The 16,954-nt window shown below is 43.9% G+C and overlaps 1 long non-coding RNA gene across 1 annotated transcript in view; it reads left to right on the top strand.

Moving 5' to 3' along the window:
• Nucleotides 1-220: 220 nt before the first annotated feature.
• Nucleotides 221-16,954, top strand: part of LOC137341869 (uncharacterized) — a 38,894-nt gene continuing 22,160 nt past the window's right edge. Inside the window, exon 1 of the long non-coding RNA XR_010967143.1 lies at nt 221-433. This is a non-coding gene — a long non-coding RNA (uncharacterized lncRNA). The remainder of the gene's footprint in view (nt 434-16,954) is intronic.

Below are 16,954 nucleotides of genomic sequence, written 5' to 3'. Positions count from 1 at the left end.
ATCATGATAATTGGGTAACAGCAAAGTTGATAAAGGCGTGGCTTATAAAAGGCCTTTAGTTTCACTCAGAGATCAAGGCAGCAGAAGCTGGCAGCAGCAAGGACCAATCAGATGTATTGAATCCTGATTGCCCTTCAGGTGTGCTATTAAAGGACATGAGGAATGTGGGCCAATAAGGAAGCCCTATTAAAATGAAAAGGCTGCAGGTTTGTTTGGGGGTAGGAACAGTCAAGCATAATAATCACTGTGAAGAGGAGCAAGTATGAGCAGTTCAGGGAGTGGAGCCCCAAACAGTGCAGCACAAAGCCTGCAGGATGTAAAGAGATTAAAGAAACTGAGAAGACAAACAGAAAGAGGAAGATCAAAACCCAAAGTAAATGTAAGAAGAAAGGTACTTTGAGAGAGATCAATAAGGAAGCAAGTATGATTTCTGGTAAGAAAGGAAACTCTAAGAACTTAAATAGAAAGCAGACACAGTGCATGATTTGGTAGAAGCACAAACCAACACTGGGTTAAAATAAAAGCTAAGGAAATTAGTATACTGAGTAATTGAAATTAAATGAAAATGCAGCGCAGGAAGGTGGTGAAAATTAGAATGAGAATAGAATGGATGGATTGAACCAAAAATTAAAGTGAGCTGTTGAAGTGAGTCACATTGGGATATTAGAGCAGTTGAAATATGTGAATACATCTTTAAAATGATGGACATTTCTCTTTTAAAAGAAATTTCACAACACAGCAATATATGGTTTAAACCATGTAGTAGAAGATTACATGGGACATTGATGCAACAGAATGGCTGCAGAAATTTCCTATATAACAATCACAGCAAAAGAGGATTCAGCATGATAATGTGTTTCATAATTGAAAGTAGTAGTAGTATTATTATTACTATCCTCAATGGTAACTTTTTTAAAATTCGTTCATGGGATGTGGGTGTTGCTGGCAAGGCCAGCATTTATTGCCCATCCCTAATTGCCCTTGAGAAGGTGGTGGTGAGCTGCCTTCTTGAACCGCTGCAGTCCGTGTGGTGAAGGTTCTCCCATGGTGCTGTTAGGAAGGGAGTTCCTTCATCGTCACTGGGTCAAAATCCTGGAACGGCGATATATTTCCAAGTCGGGATGGTGTGTGACTTGGAGGGGAACGTGCAGGTGGTGTTGTTCCCATGTGCCTTCTGCTCTTGTCCTTCTAGGTGGTAGAAGTCGTGGGTTTGGGAGGTGCTGTCGAAGAAGCCTTTGTGAGTTGCTGCAGTGCATCCTGTGGATGGTACACACTGCAGCCACGGTGTGCTGGTGGTGAAGGGAGTGAATGTTTAGTGTGGTGGATGGGGTGCTAATCAAGCAGGCTGCTTTGTCCTGGATTGTGTCGAGCTCCTTGAGTGTTGTTGGAGCTGCACTCATCCAGGCAAGTGGAGAGTATTCCATCACACTCCTGACTTGTGCCTTGTAGATGGTGGAAAGGCTTTGGGGATTCAGGAGGTGAGTCACTCGCCGCAGAATACCCAGCCTCTGACCTGCTCTTGTAGCCACAGTATTTATATGGCTGGTCCAGTTAAGTTTCTGGTCAATGGTGGCCCCCAGGATGTTGATGGTGGGGGATTTAGCGATGGTAATGCCGTTGAATGTCAAGTGGGGGTGGTTAGACTCTCTCTTGTTGGAGATGGTCATTGCCTGGCACTTGTCTGGCGTGAATGTTACTTGCCACTTATGAGCCTAAGCCTGCATGTTGTCCAGGTCTTGCTGCATGTGGGCACAGATTGTTTCATTATCTGAGGGGTGGCGAATGGAACTGAACACTGTGCAATCATCAGCGAACATCCCCATTTCTGACCTTATGTTGGAGGGAAGGTCATTGATGAAGCAGCTGAAGATGGTTCGGCCTAGGACAATGTCCTGGGACTGAGATGATTAGCCTCCAACAACCACTACCATCTTCCTTTTGTGCTAGGTATGACTCTAGCCATTGGAGAGTTTTCCCCCTGATTCCCATTGACTTCAATTTTACTAGGGCTCCTTAGTACCACACTCAGTCAAATGCTGCCTTGATGTCGAGGGCAGTCACTCTCACCTCACCTCTGGAATTCAGCTCTTTTTCCATGTTTGGACCAAGGCTGTAATGAGGTCTGGAGCCGAGTGGTCCTGGCGGAACCCAAACTGAGCATCGGTGAGCAGGTTATTGGTGAGTAAGTGTCGCTTGATAGCACTGTCGACAACGCCATCCATCACTTTGTTGATGATTGAGAGTAGACTGATGGGGTGGTAATTGGTTGGATTGGATTTGTCCTGCTTTTTGTGGACAGGACATACCTGGGCAATTTTCCACATTGTCGGGTAGATGCCAGTGTTGTGGCTGTACTGGAACAGCTTGGCAATAAAGTAACAGGATGTGATGCTTGACTTTGGCTATTACTGTACACTCAAGGTCACTTCTGCAGGATTCAGAAAAATAGTTTATGAATTATAATTTAAACATTCTAATCACTATGCTACTGGTCTTGGCTAAATGTTATTTTTAAGATTGGAACATTTTCAATCATTTCAGTGCACTATACTTTGTGATATCAGGAAGCAATTGTCTCTATTTTACTCTTCATGTTTATTAGGGAGTCATTCCATTAAAGGTTCTGTTCTCAGTGTGGTAATTACTGACAGCAAAACAGATCCATTAGACCTAAGTTATACTGACAGAAGATGCATCCTACTTGGCTGATGAAATCTGAGCTCCTGCTGAGCATTTGAGTGCCAGTTAAATTTAATGTTAGTGGAGAACCAGCCTGCCTAAAATTTTAAAAATAAGATTCCAAATGATGGTTAACAGCTTAGTGGAATTAGCTTTTCACTGTGTAAACTTTGCCTTGCACCAACCTGCATTGGTTATGACGACAAAATTGGTTTGCGACTATGTTCTGGAAATGTGCTTTAGACGACTTCGCACCTGAATGACACTTCACACACAGGTGAACCCGAAGCTATTTGCATTGACACAAACAATATAGTATAAGTGCTCTACTCTATGTTTCCTACTTTACAACAGTGACTACACTTCAAAATTACTTCTTTGATTGCAAAATGCTTTGGAACGTCCTGGGGTCGTGAAAGACGTTATATAAATACAAGTCTGTCTTCTTTATTTGACTATTTAGGGAGGATGGAAACAACTGCTCATATAAATTAGTACTCTGGGACAAGATACCTGACTTGGCCAATAACAATGTGCTTATATCATTTCTTGAAGGCTGTTGCTACTGACATACTAGCAATAGTGAAAACTGATTTCTTAAATGGGATGGCTTGTCATCCAAACAGGTCATAGCACACTGATCTGAGGATATGGCAACAGAAATCTATGGCCATGATTTAATTACAAAAAAATTGCTTGGAATTTGGTCATAAAAACTGACATGTTAAAATGGAATGTTATATTTATTTTGCTTTGATTAATTTTGACAGTCACAAAAAAAAGATAGTGATTTCTTTGAACCAATTGTGTTGGACTTGGGATTGTTTATTCATGGTTAAATATTGCATTACGTTCACAAGCTGTTTCTTTAGTAAACTTGTATGTATGTTTCTAATTGATGGAGGAAAAAGGTTTAGCATAGTTTGTCAGTCAGCGTGCAATGAATTAAGGTAGGACAAGCATCTGACTTTAGAATATTTATAATGAAAGGTATTCTTACAAAAACAGCGAGATGCAGATTCATTACTGTCCAGGGATCATATTTATCCTTAGGCCATTTGACAACAGTTAAGACAAAAAAACTTTTAAAAGTCTTCCCAGTCACAGATACACTTTGTCTGGCTCCACAGGCTATCAAATTAGGCTTGGCTACTTTCAGTTCTCCCATATCATGTTTAAATTAACTGCAATTGGCATTGTACCGAAGAAATTCATCGTATGAAACACGAGAATGTCTGTGGCTTTGCATTAAAGCTAATTAAGTTTGCGGAACTCACAGTTATAGAAAAGAGACTAACTAATATTAAACAAACTATAATTAGCAGCAGAAACATTACACAAGGAAACTGTCAATGCTTTGGTTGCCTATCTGCACCATTTTAAATAATTAAAGGATTGTTCTATGTATAGTCTTTATTTATTCAAGTCACCTTTATGATCAACTTTTATCATTTCATTTCTATTTAATAGCTGGGCTGCTGAATAGAGTCCTTTAGGATGGCACAGAATTCCCATCTTGAATAAGAGACAAAATTGCATTACTCTGTAAAATCAGGTTCTTGGTTGACTAAGCATGTAGCAACTTTGCTGCTGGGCATGGAATAATTTAAGGCCTGGTCCATCTCAGTGCCTAATTAAGGGATTTTTAGCAATGATGCTGTGGCTTCTTATGTTATGAAACTGTAATGAAGGTGACAGATCCTGGTAGACATTGCACTTTCTACAGCTTAATATTTTTTTATATATAGGTATAGTAAAGGATCATTGGTTCTAACAAGCCTGTACTTTTTTTTTAAACAGATTAATCCCAACTACCCATCTTCTCTCTCTATCTCACAATTCCCCCCCACCCACCTTCTCCAAGAAACATGTCTAATTGCTTCAAAGTCATTAGTGCTGTGCATTTCATTCCCTGGCAACATATTTCATAACTCTATTACTATTTGTGTTTAAAGTTTTTCCTGACTTTCTTTCTCACTCCTAATTTTTAAATTTATACCCTCTGGTATTTTGACCCTTCATCATTGTCAACAATTTGTCTGGACTGATTTTCAATTTCCTTTGTAGTCTTGAACACTTCAGTTATATCACACGAAGTTCCTTTTCCAAAGAAAACAAGCTCAACTTCTTTATAATTCAAATTCCGATACCTGGAATCCTCTTCAGCGTGACACCCAACAATAAAAGAAATGAGAAATTCCTATTGAATTTCCTGGAAGGAAATGGATATCCTCATTATTGGTATTTAACCATCTCTGCCAAAACACAATACTACAACACCAAGTTATAGTCCAGCAATTTTATTTTAAATTCACATTTACCTGAGGAAGGAGGAAGTCTCCGAAAGCTTGTGAATTTAAAATAAAATTGCTGGACTATAACTTGGTGTTGTAAAATTGTTTACAATTGTCAACCCCAGTCCATCACCGGCATCTCCACATCAAAACACAATACAGCATAGAAATTTCCACCTGTTTTCACCACAGAAATTATGTCAAGTGGTTGCAGGGTGGGAAAAGAGAATTTGTAGAATCAATTTCTGCCAGATTCCAACTCTTTCTGGTGTTGTTCCCAAATTTTGATGGGAGGAGACAACAGACACTTTTTGCACCTGCCCCTCCTCCACTGTGACATCGCAGTAAGGAAGTGAGATGAATGTCCCTGTTGGAAATCTCACCAGTTCCACCCAGCATATGCTAACCTAATGTATGCCTGTATAATGCAGGCATAGTGATGTAAGTGGGGTCCACAATACCATTTCCCAGCAGCAATCAAGCAAATCTGAGCCATCTCCAGTAAAAAATAAATTCCACTTCACTCAATCTCACTTCTCTCTTCAAAAAAATTGGAATAAAATAATTCCACACTTCCTGCCCCCTTTATGGGCTGGTTTACTACAGTTTAAGGGCAAAAAATGATCTCATTCATTTTAGGCCCTGGGCCTACATCTCCCATGCTCTTGTTTAAAATATACTTGCCCATGACTCCCTTTGTTCTTTTCATAGCTGGGGCAGGACTGTGCTATTGACTTCCTCTCCTCCAGTTATTTAGCTGTGGGCCTGTCAATAAAAAAAGTTAACTTGTCCCCTCTGGGTGTAAGTTTAGAGAAAAGATCTCCAGCTGTTATCAAAATGAATGGGAACCACCCTGGCTAATAGGCCTGGGATGAGACAACTGACTCTTGATGTATCTGTGTAAAATAGACTGTGAGCTGTGACATTCCACAAACTGGCCCATCAAGCTTCAATACACACCTTTAATGCCTGCAACATGTGTCTTTTTTTAAAAAAAAACTAAGCAACTAACAAAAATCCTTTTCCATGAAGGAAAAAATTGATCAAAAATTCCAAATTGTGACACTCAGCCAGAACCTTAAAAGATCTTACTATCACTTTGGTCAAAGTGAAAAACAGTTCTCATTCTGGTGCACACCCAATGGCTCTGGAGTGAGGAACTTTTAGGTAATTAATATTAGTAAAGAAAAAATACTGGAGAAATTAATGGGACTAAAAGCTGACAAAGCCCCTGGACCTGATGGCTTAAATCCTAGGGTATTAAAAGAAGTGGCTGCAGAAAAAGTGGATGCATTGGTTTTGATCTTCCAGAATTCCCTAGATTCTAGAAAGGTCCCCAGGGATTGGAAGGAGCAAATGTAACCCTGCTATTCAAGAAAGGAGGGAGAGAGAAAACAGGGAACTATAGGCCAGTTAATCTGACATCAGTAGTAGGGAAAATGCTAGAATCTATTATTAGGGACGTGGTAACAGGGCACTTAAAAAATTATAATATGATTAGGCAGAGTCAACATGGTTTTATGAAAGGGAAATCATGTTTGACAAATCTATTCATTTTTTGAGGGTGCAACTAGCAGGGTAGATAAAGGGGAACCAGTGGGTGTAGTATATTTGGATTTTCAATAGGCATTCGATAAGGTGCCACACAAGAGGTTGTTACACAAGATTAGGGCTCATGCGATTGGGGGTAATATATTGGATTGAGGATTGTTTGATGGACAGAGAGTAGGAATAAACGAGTCATTTTCCGGTTGGCAGGTTGTAACTAGTGGGGTATCGCAAGGATCAGTGCTTGGGCCTCAGCTATTTACAATCTATCTCAATGACTTAGATGAGGGGACCGAGTGTAACGTATCCAAGTTTGTGGATGATACATAGCTGTAAGGAGGACTCAAAGAGGCTGCAAAGGGATAGAGACAGGTTAAGTGAGTGGGCAAGAAGGTGGCAGATGGAGTATAATGTGGGGAAATTATCCAATTTGATAGGAAGAATAGAAATGCAGAGTATTTTTTAAAAGGTGAACGATTAGTAAATGTTGGTATTCAGTGGGATTTTGGTGTCCTTGTACACACAACGCAGAAAATTAACATACAGGTATGTTTGCCTCTACTGCAAGGGGGTTGAAGTATAAGAGTAAGGAAGTCTTACTGCAATTATATAGGGCTCTGGTGAGACCACACCTGGAGTACTGTGTATAGTTTTGGTATCCTTACCTGAGGAAGCATATACTTGCTTTAGAGGGGGTGCAATGAATGTTCACTAGATTGATTCCTAGGATGAGAGGGTTGTGCTATGAGGAGATATTGAGAGAGTATGAAAAGAAACTCGCAAGTGATATCAAAACCAATACAAAGAACTTTTATAGTTATATTAGGAAAAAGAGGGTGGTCAGGAGCAGTGTTGGCCCCTTAAAAACTGGAAGTGGAGATATTGTCATTGACAATGGGGAAATGGCGGACATGTTGAACAATTACTTTGCGTCAGTATTTACAGTCGAAAAAGAGGATAGCATGCCAGAAATTCCAAGAAAACTTATATTGAATCGGGGACAGGGACTCGATAAAATTAACATAAGTAAAGCAACAGTAATGAAGAAAATAATAGCACTAAAGAGTGACAAATCCCCAGGACCAGGTGGTTTCCATCCCAGGGTTTTAAAGGAAGTAGGTGAGCACATTGTGGATGCCCTAACTATAATCTTTCAAAGTTCTCTAGATTCAGGAACTGTCCCTCTCGATTGGAAAATTGCACATGTCACTCCGCTTTTTAAGAAAGGAGAGCGAGGGAAACCGAGGAATTATAGACCAGTTAGCCTAACATGTTGTGGGGAAAATGCTGGAGTCTATAATTAAGGATAGGGTGACTGAACACCTCGAATTTTCAGTTAATCAGAGAGAGCCAGCATGGATTTGTGAAAGGTAGGTCGTGCCTGACAAACCTGATTGAATTTTTTGAAGAGGTGACTAAAGTAGTGGACAGGGCAATGTCAATGGATGTTATTTATATGGACTTCCAGAAGGCATTTTATAAGGTCCCACATAAGAGACTGTTAGCTAAGATAGAAGCCCAGGAATCGAGGGAAAAGAACGGACTTGGTTAGGAAGTTGGCTGAGCGAAAGGTGATAGAGTAGGGATAATGGGAAGGTACTCACATTGGCAGGATGTGACTAGTGGAGTCCTGCAGGGATCTGTCTTGGGGCCTCAATTATTCACAATATTTATTAACAACTTAGATGAAGGCATAGAAAGTCTCATATCTAAGTTTGCCAATGACACAAAGATTGGTGGCATTGTAAGCAGTGTAGATGAAAACATAAAATTACAAAGCGATATTGATATTGATAGATTAGGTGAATGGGCAAAACTGTGGCAAATGGAATTCAATGTAGGCAAATGTGAGGTCATCCACTTTGGATCAAAAAAGGATAGAACAGGGTACTTTCTAAATGGTAAAAAAGTTAAAAACAGTGGATGTCCAAAGGGACTTGGGGGTTCAGGTACATAGATCATTGAAGTGTCATGAACAGGTGCAGAAAATAATCAAGAAGGCAAATGGAATGTTGGCCTTTATATCGAGAGGACTAGAGTACAAGGGGGCAGAAGTTATGCTGCAGCTATACAAAACCCTGGTTAGACCACACCTGGAGTACTGTGAGCAGTTCTGGGCACCGCACCTTCGGAAGGACATATTGGCCTTGGAGGGAGTGCAGCGTAGGTTTACTAGAATGATACCCGGACTTCAAGGGTTAAGTTACGAGGAGAGATTACACAAATTGGGGTTGTATTCTCTGGAGTTTAGAAGGTTAAGGGGTGATCTGATCGAAGTTTATAAGATATTAAGGGGAACAGATAGGGTGGATAGAGAGAAACTATTTCCGCTGGTTGGGGATTTTAGGAGTAGGGGGCACAGTCTTAAAAAGTAGAGCCAGACCTTTCAGGAGCGAGATTAGAAAACATTTCTACACACAAAGGGTTGTAGAAGTTTGGAACTCTCTTCTGCAAATGGCAATTGATACTAGCTCAATTGCTAAATTTAAATCTGAGATAGATAGCTTTTTGGCAGCCAAAGGTATTAAGGGATATGGGCCAAAGACAGGTATATGGAGTTAGATCACAGATCAGCCATGATCTTATCAAATGGCGGAGCAGGCACGAGGGGCTGAATGGCCTACTCCTGTTCCTATGTTCCTAGAATGGGCCTATATTCTCTGGTGTTTAGAAGAATGAGAGATGATCTCATTGAAATGTATCAAATTCTTAGAGGGCTTGACAGGATAGATGCTGAGAGGCTGTTTCCCTTGGCTGGAGAGTCTAGAGCTAGGGGGCCAGCCATCTATGACAGATGAGGAAAAATGTCTTCACTCAGAGGGTTGTGAATCTTTGGAATTCTCTGCCCCAGAGGGCTGTGGATGCTCAGTCGTTGAGTATAATCAAAACTGAGATCGATAGATTTTTGGACACTAAGGGAATCAAGGAATGGGTACAGTTGAGGTCGAAGATCAGCCATGATCTTAATGAATGGCAGAGCAGGCTCAAGGGGCCGTATGGCCTACTCCTATTTCTTATGTCTTATAGCACTGCAAGAAATATTAATCATCCTCAATACAGTGCCACCTACAGGCATACCTAGTACTACATCCGAATGTTCACCGACTTAAAATGGATTTTTTTTTATTTGTTCGTGCAGGCGTCGCTGGCGAGGCCTGCATTTATTGCCCATCCATAATTGCCCTTGAGAAGGTAGTGGTGAGCCGCTGCCTTGAACCGCTGCAGTCTGTGTGGTGAAGGTTCTCCCACAATGCTGTTAGGAAGGGAGTTCCAGGATTTTGACTCAGCCAGAATCTGACAAAGGAGTTTTCAATGTATTTTGTAATGGAGTGTTGCAATCCACTCAACATTCTTAATATATAATCAATATATTACAGGATTCTCCAGAGCTGGGGCAAAGCTTTCAACAAATCTTTCTGTCTCCCCACCCCAGCCATTTTTCTCATTGTAACCATTCTTGGCCATTAACTAACTTAACTTCAATATTTTAGTCACATCATGCAGTACCAAAAGTGGGGAGAGGAGAGGGCAATTTTGGGAGCCAGGTCTGAGGTCAGGGCAGAGAATGCAGTCACTGATGGGCAGGAAACAGCAGTAGGAAGAAGATGGCAGGCATGAAAGATATCACATGAAGGAGGTAGGCAGTATCCCAAGGCAGCATTTTGAAGCTCCAAGATCTGTGGCGCTGTGAAGAACAGTGTTACAGGTTTATCTGTTATGGAGATGTAACTGAGAGATCTCAGAGGCAAATAATCAACAGCATCATTACTTTGGAGGTCAATCTTCACTCAACGAGAGGTAAGTTAAATGATTAGGCACCTTTAATTGTGACAGAAAAGCATGACAGACAGGTGTGACAGAAATAGTATAATAGAAATAGGGTGACAGAAATAGATGATGGAATAGACATGACTGGAAAGTGTTACAGGAAGTAAGTGTTACTTGACAGGAATTGAGTGCAGATGCCAGCCTTTTAATATAAAACGAGCAAATCTCCTGAGGCAAGTCAGAGGATATGCTAAATTGTAAAGTCTGAAGTAAGTGTGATGCTTATAAGAGGTGTGCGCTGTGCACAGGACTTTAAATATATATAAAATTAAAGTATGTTCTGCGTTGAGATAATATTATTATGTTTCTAACTCCTGAATTTGAAATATCTGGGTAAATAGAATGAAGATCTCTGGTATTTGTTTGCTAACAGTCCAATATAAAATTAATTTTCAAATTCTCAAAGCGAGTTCTAAGGGACAATGGGGCCGATTTTCGGATGGCCGAGCGGGTGTGTTGGGGGCAGGGGGGCTCCTAAAATGGCGGAATCCTGGAGCGGGTTCGGAGTCCGGCTCCAACCCACTGACTTCCGGGTTCCCTAGTGACTCCTTCGGGAGCACGCGCAACACCCGAATGCGGGACTATTACTGGTAATTAAAGCTGGCAGGATGCTGCTTTAGATAGTTAGTCAGATTGTTGAACTACTTGACAGACCTCATTGAGTGGAGATTTTGGCAGGGGTGTAATTTTGAAGGATCCTCAGCGTGTTTCCCGTGCTGTGGGAAACACTCCCTGTTGGAGCAGACGTGTTTCAGCCAGCAGCCAATGGGAGATGCAAAGGATTATTTGGCAGGTGGGGAGAAAACGTCATTTATTGCAGCAGGGCACTCTGTCACTTCAGACAAAGTTTTGGCTGCAACACCTTTTGTCTTTCCACTCAAAATTCTTAATTTATACCCTAAACTCTGCTGTGCAAACACATTTATCTACTTTGCAGACTCCCTCAAACTCACACTGTCGAGATGGAGGGGCGCCATAGCTGCATTCATCACTTCATCCGAGGACAAGCAACATCACCAGGCACGCCATCCACCTCTGCCACGTGGAGCTCCACAACACAGTGCTGTGCCACAGGCACCTGCACAAAATAGTCGTACAACTACACATACACCCACTGTACAGTGACCCAATGGGTGGCATCAAATGTGGGTGTTCATGGTGAACCTCATGAAAGGGACTTATTACACAAGCCAGTCAAGAATGGCCAAGACGTGGCAGTAGTGGTGACAATAATATTATTTAATGTGCCATTCACAAAAATCAAATATAAATAAAAAAGCATGACAAACCATCAAACATTTTTGTGCATCCCCTTTGTGCTCACAAAAACCTTCGCCTTACTCTTATGAGAACTCCAACGTGGTGCTTCCCCTGTGGCTGCAGCAGAGGTAGTGGCAGGTTGCTTTTGTTCATGCCCTGACCGATTAGATCCTTTGGGCCTATGCCCTCTGGGTTTCGGTGCCCGAAAGGGCCCCTCTAAAGACTGCTCCACCTGCACCTGTGCAGGGGCAGACTCGACCACCTGGGGAGGAGGCAGCATTGCGGGTACTGGTTGAGGGGGCAACGGGTGAGACATGGGGACGCCTTTGAGTGGTGTCCCCATTTCCATGTCCCCTTTCGCCATCATCCCTCTCTTGGGCCAGGCCCACATCATTCCTACCACCCTGCTGGACGACAGTTTGGAGGACATGTGTGAAGCCTTGTAAGGCCAGTGCCAGAGTATCTGCCTGCCTGTTTAAGGTGGCGGAATGTAGCTCACCCTGAGTCAGAAGGGCCGTTGTCAGAGCCCCAGTGGACTCATTGGTGAGCCATGCTTGAAGCTCCATGGAGGCCAGCCTTCCCTCCATCGCAGACATTCCCGCACTTACCCGCGACACTATCTCAGAGATGCCCTCACGTCCCTGTGACAGTATCTGAGATTCCCTCCTATACCTGTGCCACCATTCCACTCATGCAGGAGTTGGACTCCTCCATCCTCTGTGCGATTGTGGAGAGTGCGCGTGGCACTTGTTCCAGCACCTCGCAAATCTACTGCTGCCCCTCGATCATTCTCCTTTTCATGGATGGCTCCCAGGGTTCAGCATCTGTGTCCAGCTGAGCAGAGCCTGGAGAGGAGTGCTCCCACCGACGTGGACTCTCCACAGCTGCCCCTGCCACCAGTGTCTGCTCGTGCTCACGTGTGTGGTGACTCACCGTGTGCGACCCCAACTAAGTGAGGACGAGGACCCACCGAGGGGTGTTTATCTGCGCTGGTGGATGGCTCACTCGGATGTGATGATGCCCCCTCAGAGGCCGGCAGATCCTCTGAGGAATCGCCCTCTGCCATCACGGTGGTCACTGAAGGCCCTGTAAGAGAACAGAAGGCAATGTTAAGCATGATGACAGATGTTGAGGTGCTGAAGATGGAAAGGCATGTTAACATCATTTGCTATTGTGAGTGCTGAATGTTAAAGTTCTGTCACCAGCCGTTTGTCGGGTGGCAGTCTCGGCGTCCCCGACGGACATGCTCTCGAGGGTGCGGCTTAGTTCCAGAGCCTCCTGCTCCGCCTCTGTGAGGATGACCAGATGTTGCGGCCCCCCTCCGGTCTTCGCCCTCTCCCTGTGCATTCTGGGCTCTCTTCTATAAGGGGAGAAAATAGAGAGGCGTGAGTGAGGGATGGTGACGTGTCCAACCGCTGAATGCATTGGTTTGGGTGAGGCTGACCATGAAACAGATGCGTCAGAGGGTGAGTATGAGACAGAGCCATGACATTGTATGAGGATTGGGTTGAGTGGTGGTGGTGGGATAGGTACTGGGGAGGTGAGTAAGTGCAGGTAAGTTGAGGATGAGGTTTGAGTAGGTGTGAGGAGTGATGTGATAGAGTAATGTTGGCAGTGCAGAAGGAGTTGTGGGGTGGGGGCGGTGATGTGGAAGACGGAGTGTAGGAGAATGAGTAAGTGTGCTTTCTTTGGCTGACCTATTTAGGTCATTGAAGCGCTTCTTGCACTGGATCCAGGTGCGCGGATGTTGCTGCTGCTGGTGACCTCCTCTGCCACCTCGAGCCAGGCCGCCTTGGTGGCAGAGGTAGGCCACTTCCTCCCGTCCACTGGGTAGAAGATATCCCTCCTCCTCCTCACCCCATCTAGTAGGACCTGGAGTGAGGCATCAGTAAATCTGGAAGCAGCCTTTCCCCTGGGCTGCTCCATCGTATAATTTTGTTTTTTTGCCGCAGGAGCTGCATTGGAGGACTGCCCCTTTAAATAGGGGCTCCTCCAGCTGACAGCCTGTGATGCGGGTGCGTAGTCCACCCGCTAAGCAGGTTGACAACGGGAAACCCAGAAGCCACGGTAAGTGGCTTCAATTTACCCACGATCGCGTGGGGAACGGACGGATTTTACTGAGCGGGTTACCCACGCACCCAGTTGCCCCCCCACTCTGCCATCCCGCCTCCCTGGTAATATCGGGGCCAATATGTGGGATAAAACCTCTATTTACTACAAATAGAATAAAATAAAACAAAATCCTAATTAAATAGCTTGTGTGAAATAACTACCGAAACACTTCCAGCAGAATATAATGGTTTCTTGTTGCTGTTGACAATTATTTATTTCAATCTTACCCAGTTAAAAAGATTCTATCTTTCCTCATTTTTATATTGAATAGCTGCCAGCAATAGCTGCAGGAATGCTGCTGTATGACAAGGGTTTGTTTTTTTCTGATGTTATCAAATAAAGTCAAGCAAACCATAAAGTGCTTTTGGGGGAAGTTCTTGAATTTAAAATTGAAATACAGGACATTGTATTGTAAGGATTTAAATGTCTGATGTAAACTATTTACTGAATAAACAAACAATGTGAGACATTTTGATTTATTCAACTATTTTACTTTGTGTAAAGATTTAACGCTGAAGAATACTGCTCTCACACATGGTATAAATACATCTGCAGAATATTAAAGTACATGCCTCCCAAAACAGCAAAAGGATTAAACACAAAAATCAAGCAGCAAAACACACAAAGTCAAGCTTTATTGTTTTGTTGGCTGTTTAAACAAACAGAATGAATTTTCTTATGATTTTTGGGTCAGTTTTACATAGGTACAATGCACAATAGTCAGTGTTTGCTTCAATCAGTGATTTACACTATGTTAGTAATTTTTTAGCCTCCTTATATTTCAGAACTGCTCCCTGTAGACATAATTTAGCAAAGTGTTGTGACTCCCAGGCCCGGATGTTAACTCGAGGGGCGTGGTGGAAACCGTGCGGTGGAGGGGGGCAATTAAAATGAGGGCAGCGACTTACCCCTTCTGATCCCGCTGCCTTCTCGCCATGTCCTGATGTTAACCTGCTCTTTTGAGCAGGCGGGCAGGGCACCTGACCCAAGCTGGTAGGGTCTTGTTTAAAGATGCAGATGACGTCACTGGGACCCGATCTGCAATATTAGCTGGAGGCCTGAGAGGGGTAGGCAGGGACTGCTTCCCTGTCCGGCCAAACCCGTCGGGAGCTGGATTGTGGGCCAGAAGAGGCCCAGCAGATAAGTTTTTAAATTTTATTTGTGTGGTTAGGATCTAGAATGCACTGCCCGAGGGGGTGGTGGAGGCAAATTCAATTATGGCCTTCAAAGGGGAACTGGATAAGTACTTGAAAGGAAAAAAATTGCAGGGCTACAGGGAAAGGGCGGGGGAGTAGGACTAGCTGGATTGCTCTTGCATAGAGCCGGCATGGACTCGATGGGCTGAATGGCCTCCTTCCGTGCTGTAACCTTTCTATGATTCTATGATTTGAGGCCTCCCATGCCCCGGGCTCCCCACGATCGTGTCCAGAGTCCTCCACCTGCGCCCCCACCCCCTTACCATTTATCTGACTGCCGGGGACCAATCCTGCGGGTCCCTGGCTGCAGCCTCCTGCCGCCCGACTTCCATCTCCTGCCCCCCTGGGGCCAGTTAGTGGTCCTGGATGGGTTTGGGCAGGAGTTGGACAACATTTATGGAAATGAGGCCCACTTCAGGACTCGCTTGCACCATACCTGTCGCCCCCACCCGCTCCCCCCCCCCCTGTCTTTGGAATTCATCCATTTCAGAGCACCAGTAGCGAAGGAGAATTGCAACTTTCATTTTGGCTGCCGATCCCCTCCGATTGATTGGCTTGTATAGGGGTGTGTTCATTACTCAGCCTCCTGCAGTCAGAAGCAACGTTGGCTTTAGGTGGCCTATGCTACTGGTGATAGCTGTTTATGCTTATCCCCAGTGAAGAGATGTCTCAGATGGCAGGGGGAAAAAATCATCTCCTGAGCTGGTACTTTAAGGTGTCTGTCCTGGCTTATTGGTAGCACTTTTGCCTCTGAGTCAGAAGATTCATGGGTTCAAGTCCCACTCCAGAGACTTGAGCACATAATCTAGGCTGACACTTCAGTGCAATACTGAGGTAGTGCCAAGGAGACTGCAGGGGTGCCCAGACTGCTACTTCGGGACCTGCTGCCATCCCAGCTTTAGCACAGGAATGCAATGATATTCACTGGATCATCCCATTTCATTTAAAAGAGAAGTCCACAGAAATGAAAATCATGACCTTTGGTGTCTATAATTAATTTTAGCTCTCATCAATACTCCATTTTCAGCTGCCGTTTTTAATATTTGATGCTTCATGCACCACAAAATCCTGAAAAATTGCTCTTTCTTTTATGGGGTTTCCACTGTGCATGCTTCTTAAGGTGACGACTGCCTTTAAGGCACAGGATGCACCCAGACCATCCTGCTTGCATATTGCCTGCAGCCAATAGTGTGGCCCCAAATATACCTTCTTGTATTTGTGTTGTGCCTTCATTGTAATAACATCCAAGAGGAAGCTCAGGCACTGAGCTGTGGTGCTCGCTGGAACTTTTGGTGTGCTTTGCACCAATTGTCCCAGACAGCGCTGGGAGGTGAAGATTGGCCCCAGTGAGTGTTACTGTAATAGAAAGCTGTTTTCTGTATCTTGATCAGGTATAATTAAGTATATCAGTATTGTAAGCCTATTATTTGTTCTTGGTACCATTCATTTATCTGTTCACTATTGAATAAATCTGTCTGTCTCGTAGTTTATAGCGTGCGACACGGTGTGAAAGATTACTTATCTTCCACCTTTCCATAGATGAGGAAACTACGTGGCAACATGTGACACATTCAGTGATAAGGGGTCTCTGTTTAACCCCTGGGCTCGTTATAATTACCTAGATATTGGTCAAATAAAATTTGGCCTGTATGGAGCAAGGGCTCATTTCTGGATGAAGAACATTGGGCTCGATGTTACCAGGACTGCGGGTTCGTGGTGGTGGGGCTATTGGGCATGTGGGTAACACGCCCGGTGAAATCAGTCTGCCCCCCGCGCGATCGCAGGCTGATTGGATCCACTTACCTGGTCTTCCGGGTTCCCCGCTGCTAAGCTGCGCGGCAGGCGGACTGCGCATGCACAGTAAGGTCTGTCAGCTGGAGGAGCTCTATTTAAAGGGGCAGTCCTCCACTGACAGATGTCGCAACAAATAGAAAAAATTACAGCATGGAGCAGCCCAGGGGGAAGGCTGCTCCCAGTTTAATGATGCCTCACTTTAGGTATCATTAGATGGGGTGAGGAGGAGGGGGAGGACAGAGA

This window comes from Heptranchias perlo, chromosome 24 (assembly GCF_035084215.1).
Source record: "Heptranchias perlo isolate sHepPer1 chromosome 24, sHepPer1.hap1, whole genome shotgun sequence".
Classification (NCBI taxonomy): domain Eukaryota; kingdom Metazoa; phylum Chordata; class Chondrichthyes; order Hexanchiformes; family Hexanchidae; genus Heptranchias; species Heptranchias perlo.
This window is presented reverse-complemented; position numbering and strand designations above follow the sequence as displayed.